General features: G+C 36.9%; 1 long non-coding RNA gene across 1 annotated transcript; it reads right to left on the bottom strand.

Moving 5' to 3' along the window:
• Nucleotides 1-73: 73 nt before the first annotated feature.
• LOC127633030 (uncharacterized) lies at nt 74-16518 on the bottom strand. Its single transcript, XR_007969162.1, has 4 exons — nt 16395-16518; nt 11069-11173; nt 3770-3900; nt 74-1043 (listed from the first exon to the last, which is right to left on the bottom strand). It is a non-coding gene; the product is annotated as an uncharacterized LOC127633030 (long non-coding RNA).
• Nucleotides 16519-21240: the final 4722 nt, after the last annotated feature.

The following is a 21240-nucleotide window of genomic DNA, read 5'->3' as shown; positions in this document are numbered from 1 at the left end:
AGATTAGAAAGATTAAATGTTTTCTGTTGGTCTGCATATACCCAGGCCAAATATTGAATGTAATGAATACTCAAATAAATAAACAAGATCACAGTGTGTTTTCATTTAATTTTCCAAGTCACCATTGCAAATGACAAATGCATTGTGTATTTGCAAAGCATACATATACTAACACAATAAACCATTGTTGTTATTTCCCTCTCCATTTCTCTTTTCATCTGCATAATTTCAGAGACACAACTGATTGTTTCAGTAAACCACAGGTCAGAGCTGGTAGATATTAGTTATTAGGAAATAACAGTGGGGTTATATTAAAAACAGAAGTCCATTGTTTCTGCTTGTGCATCTGTAGACCAAAGACGCCCAAAGGCAACTCTTGAAATGCTTTTCTGACAATAAGCAGACAATCTGAAATCTTTAATTCCCTGTATTTTCAAACATGCACAAAAGTCATTTTGGATCCAATGCAATGACCACTGTTTCATTGCTAGAAATGCTTTTGCAATTTCAAATAAATTCAAGTTAATTATAGTCTGGCAAGCCTTTTGGCAATAATAAGTATAAGAATGAACGTCATTGGGAAGGCACAGGAAATTAATCATAACATTAATGTAATTTTTCATGAGTCAATGACCATGTGATATGTTTGACAACGAACATAAACTGATTATATTGTACCCTAAAATGACCATAAACTGCTATTCAAAGGGTAATTCACATGGATCAAGTGCTTCTTTTATCCACACAGTATTCCATGTTTTTATATAACGAATAAATCATTGGTGATATAAAGACTTTTACATTTGTAAACACAATTCCAGGATCTATACTGATTGTGGATCATTGAGTAAACCGCTGATGGATAGAATGAGTAGAACAAAAGAGAGAACAGCTGAAGCTGCCCTTTGCCTGTTAGATTGGAAAATATGTTGTCTCCTGAGAGATTTGAGAATGGGTGGAACAGCTTAGTTGGATGGGTAGAGTCATCTGTGGAAATCCACCAGTATGCGGTCTTCTGCTGCTGTAGCCACCACCAGCAGGGACTAAACAGAGAACACACAAAATAAAAATGCGGATTCATGACTATTTGTAAGTACAAAATAAGAGCTCATGATTCATTTAATTAACTCTATATTAGAGTTTCCAGTACAGTTAACCTTGAGCTAAAAAGCTTTGGTCAATCGTACAACTTAAACAGTGAAAGTTGAAGTGTGTCATTTAGGCAACACTATCGGCACCAAATGGAATGGCAAGGATAAAGAATGTGTTCAAACAGATTTCCAAAACATTCCAAACAGGTAGTCAAGTGGATAAGGCAACATCACTGTGTCGGCCTGTTCAGAATACCCAAACAAATATAGCCATGCTCTTGACATTGCCAAAGAGCCACTTTTCAGTGAAATTAACCTACTAATGGCTCACTTATTGTTAGTGTCTCAGCATATGAAACTGGGAGAGGACAAAGTATTTTAACATAAATTACACAAGTCACCTTTAAAATATAATACTATTATAAATGTATAAATGTATAAATTATTTAATAAACATAATGAAATATTGTATTTGTTTTAATTGGTTTTTCAAAACCAAAACATCAACACTCTCTCAAATTAGAATTTAAAGGGGTCATTATCCTTGATATTTTGACATATAAGAGGTCTTTCTACTATAACAGGGGTCAGCAACATATGGCACGCCGGAGGGGTAATCACTGGCACGCCAGCAACAGCGAGAGAAGAGTAGACTATTTTATTTAGATGAAATTCCGCACCTGCATTCCAATCTACATCTTTATGTAATCCTTCTTCATGATCACATAAAATGTTTTCATTAGCTGAATGGGAGGCTAACCAAAAAGACAAGTTCAAATGTGATGAGACTGCAATATACCCAACACACTCGTACAGTGCATGCAAGCCATTCGCACATCACGAGCCGGCAGTGCTTCGTGTTCGCTTAATCACGTGAGAAATCACGCCCGCTTCACTTTGGTCAGGCGCGCAATGGATGACAGCCTACATTCCATGTTTCACTTGTTTCTTTTTGCTTTCAGAACAACACATAATGTAATAAGAAAAACACCACTATTAATCCTTGAGATTTCCAACCCTGCAACAGTCACACTCAAAATTACATTAAAATATTAAAAGAGAAAATGTAAAAATCTTCAAATTGAAATATAAATTAAACCTGTAATTAAAGTTTTAGGATTTTGTAGGTGTGATTCACCAGAAATGGTGACTGTCCATAGGGAGAACTGGAACTTTTCTCAGTGGGCCGGCCGAGAAACGGGGCCGAACGGGCCGCGATAAGCTGAACGAGTAATGACAGGCTGAAGAGGGCTGCAAAACGGCGCCGCGATTTGCGATATTCCATTCCAATGTCTGATGAATTTCTGCTTGAAACTTTGTGCCAAGAGTGGCATAAAGTCAGCAATGTGAAAGACTGTTGGAAACAGCAAAGACACATGAAAGCTGGGATTAAAAATCAGGGTTATTCCACCAAATATTGATTTCTGAACTCTTCCTAAGTTAAAACATTAGTATTGTGTTGTTTAAAAATGAATATGAACTTGTTTTCTTTGAATTATTCAAGGTCTGAAAACACTGCATATTTTTTTATTTTATTTAATTTTTTTATTTTTACCAGTTGTCATTTTGTGAAAATAAATGCTCTAAATGACATAGGGACGATCACTTTCGATTGGAATGATAATTTTCGATTGGAATTTGCCCAATTCAGAATTAACTAGGAAAATATAAAATGGCACTCAATGTCAAAAAGGTTGCCAACCCATTTCCGGCAATGTGCATTTCAGTGCATGATGATACTGGAAACCGGATGTGGATGTGTCAGTATTTCAGCATGGATTCCACGTTTTTCGTCTCATATCAGCGTGGATTGTTGTGAACCAATCATTATACGATTCAAGCTTTGCAAAGGAACGGTTAAGTGTTAAAAACACTTGAACCTGATCAAAAACACAAGTAAACAGTTACATTCTGTTTGATAGTTTACAGTGCTGACATCCTGTTTCCAATGAACGGATTGAGGCCATTTAAACCATGCGCATCAACATGATAGTTTCTTTCGAAACTATTTATTTGTGTTGTTAGCAGTTTACAAGCACGTACAGTGCAAAATGAAATGGGACATCTGTTTACTGACGGCGCAATGTGACACGCCGCAATGAACGCTTCCAAGGTAGACAGCATCATTGATTATAATGGGTTCTATTGCTTTTGATGCAACACGACACTCGCATCCAGTGTAGACAGGGTGCAGTGTGTTGGATATGCGTTATGTAAATAGAGCAGGTCGGCCACTAATCGCAGGGTTGGTGGTTCGAATCCCGGCCCACACGACTCCACAAGCCGAAGTGTCCTTGGGCAAGACACTGAACCCCAAGTTGCTCCCAATGGCAGGCTAGAGCCTTGCATTGGTGTATGAAAGTGTGAGTGAATTGGGTGAATGATTCTGTTAAGGTTAAAAAGGCACTATATAAGTGCAGACCATTTAAACCGTGAAATTTTGTTTTATAAAGTTGTGGAGCTTGTTCATTCTCTTCAGATAGAGTTTCAATAATTGCTGAATTTGAGGGGTTGCACGATGTTAGCCAATCATAACAGTGGGCGTTTACGCTGAAGTTTAATGGAATTTGTGCCAAAACCCAAAAAAAGATCCCCATTTCATGATCCCTTTAATATGATTAAAAAAAGGGAGCCAGCCAGATTTTTCATTATTTTCAATCAAGAGTGCTTTTGCTCACATCTATCAGCTCCAGGTCATCTTTGGCATGCAGGTGGCGCAGGAGGTACCAGCGTGCCACAGATGCCACACTTTCAGAACTCCCTGAGGCTGAAACATAAACAATCTTCTCCAAGAGTCGATGGGTTTTGCCTACAAGAGAACAAAGCATAATCAACAATCTGATCCTGAGAATGATGGTGATAATAATAATCATAATGATGGCAATAGTGACAACTAAAAAAAAAATTTTTAAAAATGTGTAATGATACCAGTGTTTCTGCAGTACCGAGTACCGACTCAATTCAGTACCCGCATGCTGTATGCCACATGGCTGCTTTCAAATGCTGCAAGCTATCAAAATTGGTATCGAGAATTGTGAAATTTTGCAGGTATTGCTACAGACTACTGAAATTGTGGTATCATGACAACCCAAATGACAACAAAGTAAAAATGAATAGGTAATATGTTTAATATTAACAGACTAAATGCAAAGAATGCAATTCCAATAGAAGGCAAATAATGGAATGCAAACATGAAGTAAAAGGACAAAACATGTAGAATGATCTGCCCGTTTAAAATAACAATAAATGTGAACCGCTGAGAACAAAAAGACCTCGACTAGATGCTAAGAACTCTCATATGCAGAGAGAGACCAGCAAAGACATTTGTGCTCCTTGTAAGGCTTTACCTCGCACCCATCTTGAAGGAGAACAATTTTGTCTCCAAACTAAATTATATATACATTTTATATGTATTGGGGTGTGGTCCTGGTCAACACAATCTCCTGAACTCCAAACTGAATGTCAGAATGGGAAAGAAAGGTGATTTAAGCAATTTTGAGCGTGGCATGGTTGTTGGTGCCAGACAGGCCGGTCTGAGTATTTCACAATCTGCTCAGTTACTGGGATTTTCACGCACAACCATTTCTAGGGTTTACAAAGAATGGTGTGAAAAGGGAAAAACATCCAGTATGTGGCAGTCCTGTGGGCAAAAATGCCTTGTTGATGCTAGAGGTCAGAGGAGAATGGGCCGACTGATTCAAGCTGATAGAAGAGCAACTTTGCCTGAAATAACCACTCGTTACAACCGAGGTATGCAGCAAAGCATTTGTGAAGCCACAACACGCACAACCTTGAGGCGGATGGGCTACAACAGCAGAAGACCCCATCGGGTACCACTCATCTCCACTACAAATAGGAAAAAGAGGCTACAATTTGCAAGAGCTCACCAAAATTGGACAGTTGAAGACTGGAAAAATGTTGCTTGGTCTGATGAGTCTCGATTTCTGTTGAGACATTCAGATGGTAGAGTCAGAATTTGGCGTAAACAGAATGAGAACATGGATCCATCATGACTTGTTACCACTGTGCAGGCTGGTGGTGGTGGTGTAATGGTGTGGGGGATGTTTTCTTGGCACACTTTAGGCCCCTTAGTGCCAATTGGGCATCGTTTAAATGCCACGGCCTGCCTGAGCATTGTTTCTGACCATGTCCATCCCTTTATGGCCACCATGTACCCATCCTCTGATGGCTACTTCCAGCAGGATAATGCACCATGTCACGAAGCTCGAATCCTTTCAAATTGGTTTCTTGAACATGACAATGAGTTCACTGTACTAAAATGGCCCCCACAGTCACCAGATCTCAACCCAATAGAGCATCTTTGGGATGTGGTGGAACAGGAGCTTCGTGCCCTGGATGTGCATCCCACAAATCTCCATCAACTGCAAGATGCTATCCTATCAATATGGGCCAACATTTCTAAAGAATGCTTTCAGCACCTTGTTGAATCAATGCCACATAGAATTAAGGCAGTTCTGAAGGCTGAAAGGGGTCAAACACAGTATTAGTATGGTGTTCCTAATAATCCTTTAGGTGAGTGCATCTATATATATATATATATATATATATATATATATATATATATATATATATATATATTTAGGGCTGTCAATCAATTAAAATTTGTAATGGTCCTGATTAATTAATCACGATTAATCGCATATACAAATATTTGCTGAGAAAGTCCCTCATAAAACAATTATACATATTTATCTTTAATGTAAAAAAAAATATATATATATATATATATATATATATATATATATATATATATATATATAAACATATATATATTAACATTCTTGTGGCAGAAGTTAATCGTTGATAAGACAATACAAAAAGTGGCTTTAGAATACAATGTATTGTTTACTATCATATTAAAGAACATAAGCCAATCATTGGCATTTCACAAGTGAATTTGATTTGTCAATCAGTTCGAGAGTCATTATGATGGCTTGTTTAAGGACCGTCAATGTACACCTGCATCAGAAATGCTTGTGTTGCGTCTCGGGTGCGTTGTGTCACAAACATACATTTTTAGGTCACTGTGTCAAGTTAAATATAGTTTACTACTTAGAACACATCTAGAGAACACTTAGTTCAAATTTGCACTCCATCAAGTGTTTTGAACGCAAGAACGTACCTCATGTCTGTGTTGTGTGTCTGTTGAAGGGTTGTTTTCTTCACTGTATGAACTGTGCGTTGCTCATACAGCTGAAGTATCAATTATTGCCCTCTGGAGTAAACAGGCGGTACTACAAGCTTACATTTCTCAGGAATCTTCCTTATTACGGTCCGGAGGCAGTGCGATTATTTGCGTACATTTTTTTACCGCGTTATTTTTAATAAAATTAATCGCACTGAATTAACGCATTAAATCGACAGCCCAAATATACATTATATACACACACACACACACACACACACACACACTGAGCCAATTAAATATTTTACTCAACTTTACTTAAAAGAACAGTTCACCCAAAATTTTAAATTCTCTCATCGTTTACTCACACTCATGTCATCCAAGTTGTGTATGACTTTCTTTTTTCTGCAGAACACAAATGAAGATTTTCAGAAGAATATCTCAGCTCTATAGGTCCATTCCAAGCAACTGAATGGGGTCAAACACTTTCATGATCGCCAAGGAGACTATCATGATTTCTAGCTAGATTACACTTCCTAGCACCATTTAGCACTCTCTGCATGTGTCAAGGAAGAAGCGAAATCAAGCTCAAAATCGTACTTAAAGACAGCAACGGCAAAATGAACAGTGAAAAAAGGGGTTAAATTGGATAATTTCAGAAGACATGGATTAAACCACTGAAGTCTTATGGATTACTTTTTTACTTTGTTTATCTGTTTTTTGGAGCTTGAAAGTGTTGAACCCCAATCAGTTGCTTGGAATGAACCTACAGAGCTGAGACATTCTTCTGAAAATCTTAATTTGTGTTCTGCAGAAAAAAGAAAGTCATAACATCTGGAATGACATGAGGGTGAGAAAATGATGAGAAATTTCATTTTAGGTGAACTATCCCTTTAATATGTACTGCAAATAGCATTATAATATGTTTTGGTCAACCCTCTAAGACAAACAGTTGTTTTTTGTTTAGTAATTAAAAAACACCACTGGACACAAATAATTTTAGGTTGAGGAATAGAAGTACAAAAAAGCATCACACAAGTGTTGTAAATCAAGGACTTTTAGATAAGTGTTAGCTGACCGAGTTCAGACTAATATATGACTGGAGCTGGGGTACGCTAAAGATTGACACACTTTAATTAAAAGTAATGAGAGGCGAGTCACAAAGTGTCTAATTCAATTTAACAGGCAAAGCTGCAGTCAGCTAAAATGAAGGCAGTCAGCTGACAGGGGAGGAAAGACAAAGCTAGGCAAAAGGAAAATGAGAGAGGAAGAGACAGGGTAAGGGGAGAAAGAAATATGAAAATTGGGCAAGAAAAATGCCTAAAGGTGCTGCAAGAGGGTTTAGCCCAAAATAATATCCTCTAATTACCAGTCAAAATAAATAAATTCACTAAACTCTTCTTTGAAAAACTTAAAATGAAATAAACATTAAATATTATTAAATAAAACAGTAAGCAATGAGAGGCTGTGATTAGGTAAGGGATGTGGGTAAATTCAAAACACGCTTGAGTGTTATATTGGTTTGAAATGGAAGCAACATCAACATTATAAAATAAACCAATGTTTAAAAAACAGTTAATCCATTAATATCAATTCTTGGAATAAATGATTCTTCCGCCATGTTATATAGTTCACAATCCAAAATATATGCTGTTACGTTTGCCAAGCTATGTAAAAAATTAGTTGAATCATTTATGCATAATCCATACCATACCATACCATTCATTACTGCATAAATCAGGTCTTTAGTGACCCACGACCTGATTCTATGGAGCCAGAAATATGACAAAACAATTTGAATTGTGTAAATTTGAATTATAGACTTTTGAATTTGAATTATAATGTGATTTTGCCAAATGTAATTTTACGTTGTATTTTAAATATATTTGAATTAGAATTTTTTAAACTCCAATCCTGGACATTTCATATTTAACCAAATTGAATTGGTTTTATTTATGGCACAATTTTATAAATATGTATTTTCAAACAGTAATTTTTTGGTTCTGAAATATCCCATTTTTTAAAATACAGCTTCAAGTATTCAAGATGAAGAAGAAATTCAGAACACCAAATTCAATATTCTAAAAGAAATTCAGAACAACAGAAAGTGGGTCTGAGATCAAGCTTCCGTGTTCCACAGGGAAGAGTAGAGGGTCTCGGAAAAGGTCGAGGTGCAAACCATACTGACCTTGAGAAGTGGTTCTTGAACTTTTATGATTTATATTTATATGTTAGGTTAGCACGTTAGCACATTCTCAGCACATTAGACATTTGTCTGAGTGGTCTCTGGTATTTGTTTAAGTATAAAGTATATTTAGTATGAAAGTGATCAGTATGCGTAAGAGTAAGCATCACATATTACTCAATAATGAATGTAATTCTGCTTCATTCTGTGATCGGAATCCACATCAGATCCAAGTCGGATGATATTTCAAAGCATTTGTCTTAAGATGGTTATTTATATCTTCAGCTTTAGTGTGTCAACAAGAAATATAAATGTTAGACTCCCAAACATTACTTCTGTAAATAGAAAAGATTCGACTAGAAGAACAGGGAGCCCTGCAACAGATGTCATGGCCCCCAAAATGCCCCCGATCATCGAGTCAGTCAGAGATTATATAAAGAGACAGAAGCAATTGAGACATCCTAAACAGATAGAAGAACTGTGGCAAATTCTCAGAGAAGCTTGGAACAACCTATCTGCCAACAACCAAGAAAAACTGTATCCAGGTGTACTTAGGAGAATTTGTGATGTTTTAAAGGCAAAGGTGGTCACACCGAATATTGATTTAGCTTTTTATGTTTACTGGAATTTGTATAACATTACGTGATAAATGAAAACTATTTATGGCATTATTTTTGAAGACATCCTCACCTAGCAACATTTTTCACAAGTGCCTAAACCTTTGCCCAGTACTGTACATGCAAATGGTGCTTTACACATTGAACTCAATTATGATTTACAAAAATAGGTTCCGAGCTAATTGAGAGGTTTAAGTAGATCCTTTTCAGTGTTAGCTAAATATTTGCCATCAATGGAATATGTTGGCACTAACATGTAGTGGGTTATCTGATAAATTCTGATTCTAATAACCTTCTGTTTGCCTTTCCACTGCTAGACTGTAAACAGCAATGTAATAAGACCCCCCCCTCCCCCCTTCATCAGCTTTGTCCCTGACTGTCTCCCATATAGCAGTGCATGTTTGTTTGAATATTTCTTTATAGCAGTCTGTTTAGACAGTCAGTTTTTATAAGTACTGTTGAATATTACAAAGTAAGCTCATCAGTTCAGAATCCTGTATTGTGCCGTGAGTGGTGGAGTGGTGGTGGTGTAGTGGCTAAAGCACGGGGCTGTTAATCAGAAGGTCATTGGTTCGAACCCCATGGCCACCACCATTGTGCCCTTGAGCAAGGCACTTAACTCCAGGTTGTTCCGGGGGGATTGTCCCTGTAATAATTGCACTGTAAGTCGCTTTGGATAAAAGCGTCTGCCAAATGCGTAAATGTAAATGTGAGCAAACAGTTCCTCTCTGTCCCAACGTGGGTTATGCAAGTATTCCTGCATCAGCTGAGCATCTGCAATTGAGATTAATGGGAATGCTAACAGATATCTCTTTCCATGTATTATGACATCTTTGTATAAGATTACATCGGTACTCACCATATATGGGATTACCGCAAGCAGGGCTAGCCAAAGCAGACTGCTCATCTTCCCACTGTTGTCACCAAGTTGGGAGGTCAGCTGAAGACTCTGTCTATATGCCACAGAGGATTGAGACAGTAGGCCCTGAGAGAGGATTGAGACAGTAGGCCCTCTGCCAGTCACTGTTGAATATTACAAAGTAAGCTCATCAGTTCAGAACTGCCTCAACATAAGGAGCACAACAGGATGCTATGGAGATACACTCAGAACCTGAGAGATAGAGAGAGAAGGGAATGTAAAAACAGTTCAGGGTACACACACATTTGGACCAATCCATTTCTATGTCTTTTCCCGGAACTTGCCAGTCATTTTCCAGTCTATCTAATAATTTTGATTCAGACTGATCTGCTAAAGAATAAGTTAGACCGCTTTGAGAGCAGGTTTGACCAGTTCATTAAAATAAAATGACTTAAAAGAACAATTTGCACACAAATGCAACATCACTGTGGCTTGCTAGCCAGTTTTACTATACACAAGAGCAATATCTAGCCAATGAAAAATATTAGAGCAGACAGTAACTAGAAAAAAGTACATTCATTTTAGAAATTTCCATTAGTTTCATTGGTAGTATCCCATACTGTTAAAGTTGCACTGAGTAATAACATGTTTGATTGCTCTAATTTGTCTTTCCAAACAACTCTGCTGCCCATCAGCTCAGGATCACACATTATGTTATATTAATGCTGGATGTAACATAACACTGTGACGCTCTCTGGAAAATACAGTTGGTCATGTGATCTCAACATGGTGTTCATCGTGGGGGGGTGACTAGTAGAATAAAACAGCCTTTTCTAGACCACAGATATGACTGAAGTCAAGTGCAGGTGGATGGAGGAACTGGATGGATGGATGGGAGTGGATGTACAGGACACAGTTCTGCTCTGAAGCCTTTAATTATTATTATAAGGTTAACCCTCCTGTTTCAGCACCTGCATCTGATTCACTCAGCTGAGCAGAGAAGCATCAATTGGGATGATTGACCGAAAAAGAGAGAGAGAGAGAGTGTGTGTGTTTGTTTGTGTGTGTGTGTGTGTGTGTGTGTGTGTGTGTGTGTGTGTGTGTGTGTGTGTGTGTGTGTGTGTGTGTGTGTGTGTGTGTGTGTGTGTGTGTGTGTGTGTGTGTGTGTACCGTGGAGCAGGGAGTCTCCGCCTGGTCATATTGGCAACAGTTTGAATCCAGTCACTTCCTGCTGCAGCACCCAGCCCTCCAGATCTTTTCCATGCAGGCTCTTCACTGAGAACACACAGTACACTGAACAATAGATACACGCAACAAACAAATTCATATACATATAATGTACATATGTACATATTTGCTTGTACATTGAGAATTTGCGTTAACAGAAAGTATTCCATCATTTACCAATTTTTTAAAACATTGGCGAATACTTATATAAAAAAACATGTTTCTAGTCTATTGTGTTTCCCTACTTTATAAACATTCCCATAGTAAAGGATGCTAGTTGGGATTAGAAAAAGGTTTTAAAGCACTCTCGAAAACGGAGCGTGAGAAACGCGAGGGTGGATTGTCACACAAGTTCTTGCGATATCAGTGTGTCCTACCACGTATTACAATATTTCCTGAACAATAATATGGTAACTAAGTTGTTAATATAGCAATAACTTATACTGTTGACTTCAAATCAAATGTTTTCCTAGAAATTATCAGTTTTACTGCAGTCACACTTAGTTGTCCATGATTTTATTTTTCAAATTCTTTAATTGTAGCCCCTTTCATTGTAGTATTGTGAAGTACAGGTCATTATATTAAAGCTATAAAAAATTATATAGGGCTAAATGATCTCTATACTGCACAATTAACATACCATTCATGATAGCAGTGTTTCTTAAAGTTAGGCTAACCACAGTTGGTTGTGCATAAGTTGGCAATAGTAGACTATGGGGTCATTAAGACCAAATATGTTCTTGAGCTAGAATAGAATATTGGTGTCTCTAGATGTGTTTTAAAAAGTTTGTTCTTTTAAAAATACCTGCCGTAAAAACACTGGGCCTTCACATATAACATACCATACATTATTGCAACTTTATTTAAAGTTAGGCTAATCACAGGGGGTTGTGCACACGTTGAATAAAGTAGACTATTGGGCCATTCAGACCGAATGCGTTCTTGAGCTAAAACAGAACATTGGTGTCTCTAGATGCGCTTTTAAAAATGTAAGTTCTTTTCTACATGACATGGCATAAAAAAATGGGGTGCTCCTGTGCAAGATGCAGAAAAATCCATATAGGAATAGCTGCAGGCAAGTCAATCTCCAAATAGGGGCTTAATCTCCAAAAGAGGGTGGGGTTACTCCAGAAAGGGGCTGGGTTACTCCAAAAAGGGGTTAAACCAACTTCAAAAATGGGCCGTCACATCAACTCAAGATAGGATTAAGGAAAGGGTTAGGTTAGGGCAGGGTTACACAATAGGTGGCCCGCGGGCCACAACCTGGGTAGCTCAGAGTATTGACGCTTACTACCACCCCTGGAGTCACAAGTTCAAATCCAAGGTGTGCTGAGTGACTCCAGCCAGGTAGCATAAGCAACCAAATTGTACCGGTTGCTAGAGAGGGTAGAGACACATGGGGTAACCTCCTCGTGGTCACGATTCTTGCTCTCAACGAGGCGTGTGGCAAGTTGTTTGTAGATCGCGGAGAGTAGCATGAGCCTCCACATGCTGGGAGTCTCCGTGGTATCAAGCATAATGAGCCATGCGATAAGATGTGCGTATTGACTGTCTCAGAAGCGGAGGCAACTGAGACTTGTCCTCTGCCACCCGGATTGAGGTAAGTAACCATGCCAATTTGCATTCCAAATTGGGGAGAAAAGGGGATTAAAAAAAGTGCCCTGAATTTTGCGCTATCATTCCAAAAAATTAGGCAACATAAATGTATTGGTGTGGATATATTCTAATGTATTAACGCCTTTAAAAGGAATTTACTTTTTAAATAATTTTGAATTCTGAGTTCTTCACTTTGGACCTGGTAAACTGCAAGTATACGCTCCGTATAAAGGCCTTAATACATAAATTATTATTATTATAATTATTATTAATAATAATAATAATAATAAATATAGCTGAAAGCAGCAATTAAGGGGCCAAGCACATCAACCATTAATAGGCACAACGATAACAAAAAATAAGTAATTAAAGCAATCTGGTCAGGACTTAAGATAAGAACATGTTCTTGCATTCAAACACAGTTGGATGGAGCACAATGCAAAATGCACAGATCTCGAGACATGTTTTTATACATTTTAAACCATGTTTAACCTTAAAATGCATTGTTTATTTTGCGACGCAACCAAAGTGCTCTAAAAACGTTTGTCTGATGCACATTTACATTGACGCATCCTAAGAAAGCCATTATAATAAATATGTCTTTACTAATTCAATTGCAAAATAGACTGCCATGGAAGGCAGTCCAATGATGGGATTATGTTCAATAATATGGAAATTAATATATTGCCTTCTTTTTCTCATCAATTCTTTACTTGTCTGCCACAATAATGTAATGCATTGTAATGAATTATTATTTTTTATATAATATATTATTTTTATAATTATTTAAACATAACTAATTAGAATTAATGAATCATTATATATTACTGTTGCTGTTATGTTAGGAGATTTCTCAGCAAATATTTATAAATATATGCGATCAATTGCGGTTAATGCAATTAATTACTCGCTATGTAATTCATTCGATAACATTTTTTAAATGATTTACAGCCCTAGTTTCTAACCATTTGTGAAAAATTAAATTCAGCATTGTGTATAGGCTATAACAGTCTAAACGTAGATGTTTTGGATGTCTCCCTGTCAGCTTTTTAATGCCCACTTAGATTTTTCAAAAACCACTTTTTTCCTATTCAAGATGAAACTCCACTGATTTAACTTTAATTAGTCTCCCGCACCTCCCGAGATGGTTTGAAATTTGCAGCGCTCACAAATACAACAAAAATTTGTGCAAACTGTTTCCAGATAGCCTACTGACAGAGTTCTTCATATGCGGGGGAAAGAACAAGGGACATCAATGAATATCAGCGCACGTTTTCTCTCATGTTTTCCGTTAAAATCAGGACACTGAGACTTGAAATGGTTGCAAATCAAGAAGTGGACAATTAACACTGCTCAGGCTCACAAGCAAACATCACCATAAGCTGAATTAACATGACATTCAAAGTCTTAATATATTCATACAATAATGTAAATATGAAATGTACTAATTCCTTTACTAATACACTATACATATGAACATCGCGAACTTCTCAAGCATTAATGAAGTGCCTATTCATAAACTACTCAGTTTCCACAGCAACTCATTTTGCGTAGTGCTCTGCGCGGGCACTGAGAAGCGTTTATTCGCTTTGCTCTGCGATCGCACCAAACTTAAAGAATTCTCACCACACATGTATTGATAAAAATATTTTGTTAGAAAATTCCATGACTTCTCCAAAACATTCAGTGTTAACTTGTTTTTCCATGACATTTCCAGGCCTGGAAAAAAAGTTTCAAATTTCCATGACTTTTCCAGGATTTCTATGACCGTACAAACCCTGTCTCATGACAATAGCACAAAGTAATCAAAAGTTATAAGCATTTTATGAAAATTTGGTATAAAATTTGACCAGAAGGCGGCGCTGTCCCAAAACTTTGTAAGTATCTTCAGGGCATTGTACCAATGACACATAACGAGTTCCGTAATGATATGTCAATATGTTTGAAAAATAAAGCATTTTACAACAAAATTCAAAATGGGAGATGCCCAAAATAGCAGACATAGGAAAATTTGGTATCATTCACCTCCGCGTCCCACACAGAATCTCACAAGACCAGATTTGGGATTTTAGGTAAAACCGTTTAGAAGTTATATGCAAAAATAAGCATTTTTCATATCTCATGACCACTAGGTGGCGCTGTGCCGAAACTGTGCAGGTACTCTTAGGTCATGGTTGTCATAACACACACCAAGATTGGTGTGAATACGCTAAATCGTTGCAGAGATATAGCCTCACGTCCAATTTGCCGTGCTCTACGTCGAATTTGTTCGTGCGTTATTCCATTTGACTAATCAACTTGAATTCCATAACTTTTTGTCAGTCTGGCCTGAAGATCATCGGATTAAATTTCCCTGCAAATCGGACGAACGGTCTAGGAGTTCAAAAAAGTAGATTTTCAAGACGAAAAATTACGACATAGGGTTCAAGCGATTTGCCTCAAGCCAAGGAATCGGAGGCAAAATAATTTTGATTCTAGCACTTACGGTTCAAAAGCTATTAGTATAAACATGTGTGAAAATTTGGGCAGTTGGTGGCACTAGAGCGTTTGAGTTAGAGACTCCAAATTTGCTCCAGTTAATGTTCAGACTGTCCTCTATCTGTGTGCTAAATCACAAATTCCCGCATACTGCCATAGACGGGACATTCTAAAACGCTTAACGTGAAAAACGCTTAACGTGGCTTACTGCACTAATACAGTGATATTGAAAGACCAAACTCAGTACACATCATATTAATAAACCATACTATGTATAAAAAAATAAGATGAGTCCAAAATATGAACGCAACGCGTTTAATTACACGTTCAGCATTTTCTTCCCATAGAAAACCGTTATAAGAAAACGCTTAACGTTAAAAAGGCTTAACGTGGCTTACTGTACTAATATACTATAAAATATATATTATATTATTCCACATATATATATATATATATATATATATATATATATATATATATATATATATATATATATATATTATATTATATATTATATAAACATATAATCATATTTATTAATATGATGTGTACTGAGTTTGGTCTTTTAATATCACTGTCTTAGTGCAGTAAGCCACGTTAAGCGTTTTCTTATAACGGTTTTCTATGGGAAGAAAATGCTTAACGTGTAATTAAACGCGTTGCGTTCATATTTTGGACTCATCTTATTTTTTTATACATAGTATGGTTTATTAATATGATGTATACTGAGTTTGGTCTTTCAATATCACTGTAGTAGTACAGTAAGCCACGTTAAGCGTTTTTCACGTTAAGTGTTTTAGAATGTCCCCCATAGACACTTTTAGAGCTTGGCTCCTAATTAGGTTGCGACCCCTACTAGCCTTTTAAACTCCTTAACATTCATGTAGTAATAAGCAGTCCATTCCCTAACCCAAAACCCCATGCTAATGGTACAGCCCACACCGCAAATTGCAAGACACACACAAAAAAAAAAAAGGAAATATAGAAAATTGTTAAAGAGTAAATTATTCCAAAAATCATTTATATTCACAATTTAGAAAAAGTTAAATTTAAGAAAATTAGAGAAAAGATCAATTATCCATTTTTAAACTAACCGGAAAAAAATTAAAGTTTCAAAATGTTTTTATATTTTTGTATTGGTATGGTCTAAAAAAATTATTATAAATCATCACACAGACCCATGAACACAGCTGACCTTTTTCAGACTCCAGGGTCATGAGCCCCATCTCCAGATTCTCTCTGCAAGGGGTGGAGCCTGAAAGAAGGCATGCAGTGCTCTCTGTGTGACAGGCAGCAATTAGCCCCGCCCACCCAGCTGGATCATCTGTGTTTGTCAAACAAAGACAGAAAGAGGACACATTTAAACACATATTAATCGCTATAATGCTACCCATACCACAAACCAAACCTCATACATCTTTCATCAGACAGATTTCAATTCCTAATACCTGGGTCAATCCTACTATGTTATTCTTTTTTTTTTTTTTCCATGTTTACACCTAAGATATATGACACTATTAGGCTACCACCACAAAACACTCACTGGAACCTCAAGGAAAACTGAAGTGTGGTGGTACTCATTTTACCAGGACACAGCAGTATGGCCTTCTGAATGGTTTTCAAAGCCTTCTGTCTTCTGTCCTCACCAGAGTGACGGCCTGAGGCAACTGATTCACTCCACTGTACAGCAACACCGTCTACAGACAGAAAAGAGGTGAACACTTTAATAGAGAATGATCTTGGCATTTGTTTTTGAAACACCTGCCTTTCCCAATGTGGAAATAAACCTAAACAGAATATGCATCAACCTTTTCATTTCAATTGTATCACCACTAATAAATGGCAAAGATGAATTAGAAAAAATGCAATGTCACAGTCTAATTACAATGCATTTTTATAAATTTAGCAGGTTAAAGAAACATTTCACATGTAAAATAATCTTTATGAAGCACTTTTCCTTAATACTGACAGTTCATGGTGACCACTGCTGTCAAACTCTAAAAAGACAGCAACCATTCACAAAAGTGTCATACAAAGTCTATACATCTTATGAGCTATATTTCAAGTCTTTGAAGTCATACAATAGCTTAATGTGAGGAGCAGATTGTGATCCAAGTCGTTATTCACTGACAATCTTCCCCTCCACAAAGCTTTGACATCTCATTCTCGATCGCATTAGGTTTGGCATCATTGAGAATTTCCTTTCGGTCTGTTCTTCACAAACCTATGATTTGGCTTCAGAAGACTTCGAATACAACATAAGCTGTATGGACTACTTTTAGGTTGTTTTTCGGTCCTTTTTGGAGCTTCACACCCATCAACCATGACGGTGCATGGACACTATGAACAGCCATTGTATGAAAAAGAGATGCGTGAAGATTCTTCAACAGTTTTTCAGTTTGTGACTATGGTTTTGGAATGAAATCAGAAAAAGCCAATTATATTTCCAATGTTGTGGAATAGTTCACCAACGTTGTTTTTTAAATTCTAATCATTTAATCACCCTCATGCCATCAGAGGTAAGTGACTTTCTTCTGCTGAACACAAATGAAGATAGATTTTAGAAGAATATCTCAGCTCTGTTGGTCCATACAATGCAAGTGAATGGTGACCAGACATTTGCTCCAAAAATCATCTATAGGCAGCATAGAAGTAATCCATACGACTCTAGTGGTTGAATCCATATCTTCAGAAGCAACTTGATAGGTGTGGGTTGAAAACGGATCAAAAGTCCTTTTATACTATAAATCTCCACTTTCACATTCTGAAAGTGAAAGTGGAGATTTATAGTAAAAGCAAATTATGATGTATTGACCTGTTTGTCACCCAAAGTGATTGCATCACTTCAGAAGTCATATATTAAACCATTGGAGTTGTATGGATTACTTTTACTAGGACTGTCCTTTTTGGAGCTTTAGTACTGATCACCATTCACTTGCACTGTATGGACCTACACAGCTGAGATATTCTTCTAACAATCTTAGTCTGTGTTCTGCAATCTGGGATGGCATGAGGGTGGGTAAATGATGAGAGAATTATCATTTTTGGGGTTAAGTATCTCTTTAAGCATCTTAGTTCTACTAAAATATCTCAGAATACTCACATCAGCTTTGTTGGGACAGTACTGAGGAACCAGTCTGGAGAGTAAAGCCCAGAAAGATGTATTTCCCGGGTTCCTATCAATGAAGCAGTCAAGCACAAAAAAAAATAAAGATAATTCTCAAATTTAAAAAGAATATTTAAAGCCAATTTAAACCAAATGACCAATGATTCAGACCTGAGGTTAATGAGATTTAAAGCAGGCATTTGATCGGCTAAGCAGGAAATGTACCGAGCAACGTTTGCAGTTTTTAAAGAGTTTTGGATGGGTTTACCCCTCAACATGTGTTTACTTTATGTGCTGCTTTTTACAATTGTCATGCTAGTTTTTCTACATTATGTGAAAATAACAGTGAATAAAAATGCAGTATAACATGTTCTTAAGAGTGCTTACCCATCTTTACTGTGTGGATAGTATTATTTCTGGATTGTGCATTTAAATTAAAATGCTTTTACAGTGGTCTCTCAAAAACTCATGTCCATTTTTATTACATCCTAACCAAAATTATTTACACAAGGGGAACACTCGTCAAGACTTCATTTTCTAATGTCTGGACTGTATCTGCAGGGTTTTATGATCAAACATAGGCCTACAGGTGTTTCGATATAGCTACTGGTAATAAGTAGTTTAATTGAAGATAATTGTCACGATTTCAGTGCACATTGCATGTCAGTAACGCTGTAATTGCAGAGCTATTTTTAACCTGTCAGCAACAGGGGTAACTGTGCAAAGCTGTTTACATCCCACCATTTTATTTCTCTTGATGAATTCAAATAAACATATCTTACTTGATTGAAGTCCTGACGGCAAATATCAGGAGCCTCAGTCTTGCGCGTTCTCAAAATGTGTGCGTTACGCAGAAGCAGCTGTGAAGTTTGTGAGTGAAGTTCCAAGGGAAGGTTGAATGACACTTGTTTGGGTGAAAAATGCTTAACGAGAATGCACCGGACAGGACATTGTCGATAACATATGAACAACTGATTGAATATTAACCAAATGAATAGCCAATAATTCAAGTGTATGATGAATAGGCAATAGTAATAATTGAAGTTAGCCTTTCTTCAATGATCCACATCTGGCTTCTAATAACACTGTCTTAACCAGGTGAGATGCAACAAGTTTCCAGCAACTGGTAATTTGTCATTCAACAGTGAAACAGGGTTACCACCACACCTTTTGACCAATACAATTTCCATGACTTTTCCAGTCATATAAAGATTGCACTCACAAAAAGTAATTTTTACCCGATTAAATGTTTTGGAGCCTTGTATACATTTATAATCACTATAAACAGTTCCACTACTTATTCAGGGCTGGAAATTACAACTTTAAAACTCCCTGATATTTCCAGGTGGGAATTCTGCTTAAAATAATTGCTGTATTAAGCAACAAAATCACAGCCAATCAGAACATATTTAATGTTTTAATATACAGCAATGTGTAGCAGGATTTTTGACCAATGAGATTTCATAGCGGGCAAGGCTACCCAACATGACACAACAGAATTAGATTGCAGCAGTGCCCACCCACGTTTTCAGCCAATTGTGTTCCGGATGTATTTTTCCCATAATTATTTTTCAATAGGCTTTTCATAAAATCCTTAATAAAAGCCATGAACCAAACCAACCAGCTCTGAGGTGAATCACAACACTACAAACTTTGACTTGAAGCAAAAGGACAAAGGTACAAGATTGTGTACTTAACAACTTTCACGAATGCAATACACTCACTAAGAACTTTATTAATAACACCTGTACACCTAATTATTCATGCGATTATCTAATTAGCCAATTAAGCGGCAGCAGTGCAATGCATAATATCATGCAGATACGGGTCAGCAGCTGTAGTTAATGTTCAATTATATTTCCAATGTTATCAGAATGGGGGAAAAATGTGATGTCAGTGATTTCAACTGTGGTATGAATGTAGGAGCCTGATGGGCTGGTTTGAGTATTTCTATAACTGCTGATCTCCTGGGATTTTCATGCACAACAGTCTCTAGAACTTACTCAGAATGGTGCCATAAACATCCAGTGAGTGGCAGTTCTGCGGATGGAAACGCCTTTTTGATGAGAGGTCAACGGAGAACGGCCAGACTGGTTCGAGCTAACAGAAAGGTAACCCAGATAACCACTCTATACAGTTGTAGTGAGCAGAATAGCATCTCAGAATGCACAACAGGTCAAACCTTGAGGCGGATGGACTACAACAGCAGAAGAATAGAAGACCTTATAAGTGCTCAGTGTAAATAAAACTATTGATTTTAGGTTGTTGATTAGAAGTCAGTTAGTGATTTTATGCCATGCCAGCTTCTATGGCTATTTTCATGCCAAAGTTTTTTTAAAAGGTAGAGTAATTAAAAACCTATATACCTATATATTTTTGATATGACTCTAAAACTGACTCAGGGTTGACTTAGTTAAAAATCTATCTAAAAGTGTTCGTGGAGTAGAATAAATTCCTAAAATAAATAAGACCAGCGTAATCCAATAAAATATAATGGATTCTGACAGAGTTGATTTCATGCAATTTGTTTGTAATGTATTGATCCCATTCTGTTTGACATTTGTTGATGATGTAAGAGATTACGGTAGGTTTCAGATCTAAGGGTGGTATGGGGCATTTTTAAGATCTGTTGACAGTGCTTTTTTAGCAGCAGAGTCTGTTCATTTCTAAGAAATCCACAATGGCCAGGAACCCAGCAAAAGTAAATATTAAAATTCTGTGCCCCCAGAGCTGACAATTTTTTTAGATTCTTTACAAGGGCTGGGTAGTCATCTTTGAGTGATGCAAGTGCTTGAAGACATGATTTTTCATTATTAAGAAATCTCTCTGTTGTGTGATCTTGATGTAATCTAGAGCTAGAATAATAGCATTGGGGGTCTTTATTGTGCTATTTTGGTGATTGATCACATATACGGCTGACAAATGATATCCAGAC

Source organism: Xyrauchen texanus, chromosome 3 (genome assembly GCF_025860055.1).
Source record: "Xyrauchen texanus isolate HMW12.3.18 chromosome 3, RBS_HiC_50CHRs, whole genome shotgun sequence".
Lineage (NCBI taxonomy): Eukaryota > Metazoa > Chordata > Actinopteri > Cypriniformes > Catostomidae > Xyrauchen > Xyrauchen texanus.
This window is presented reverse-complemented; position numbering and strand designations above follow the sequence as displayed.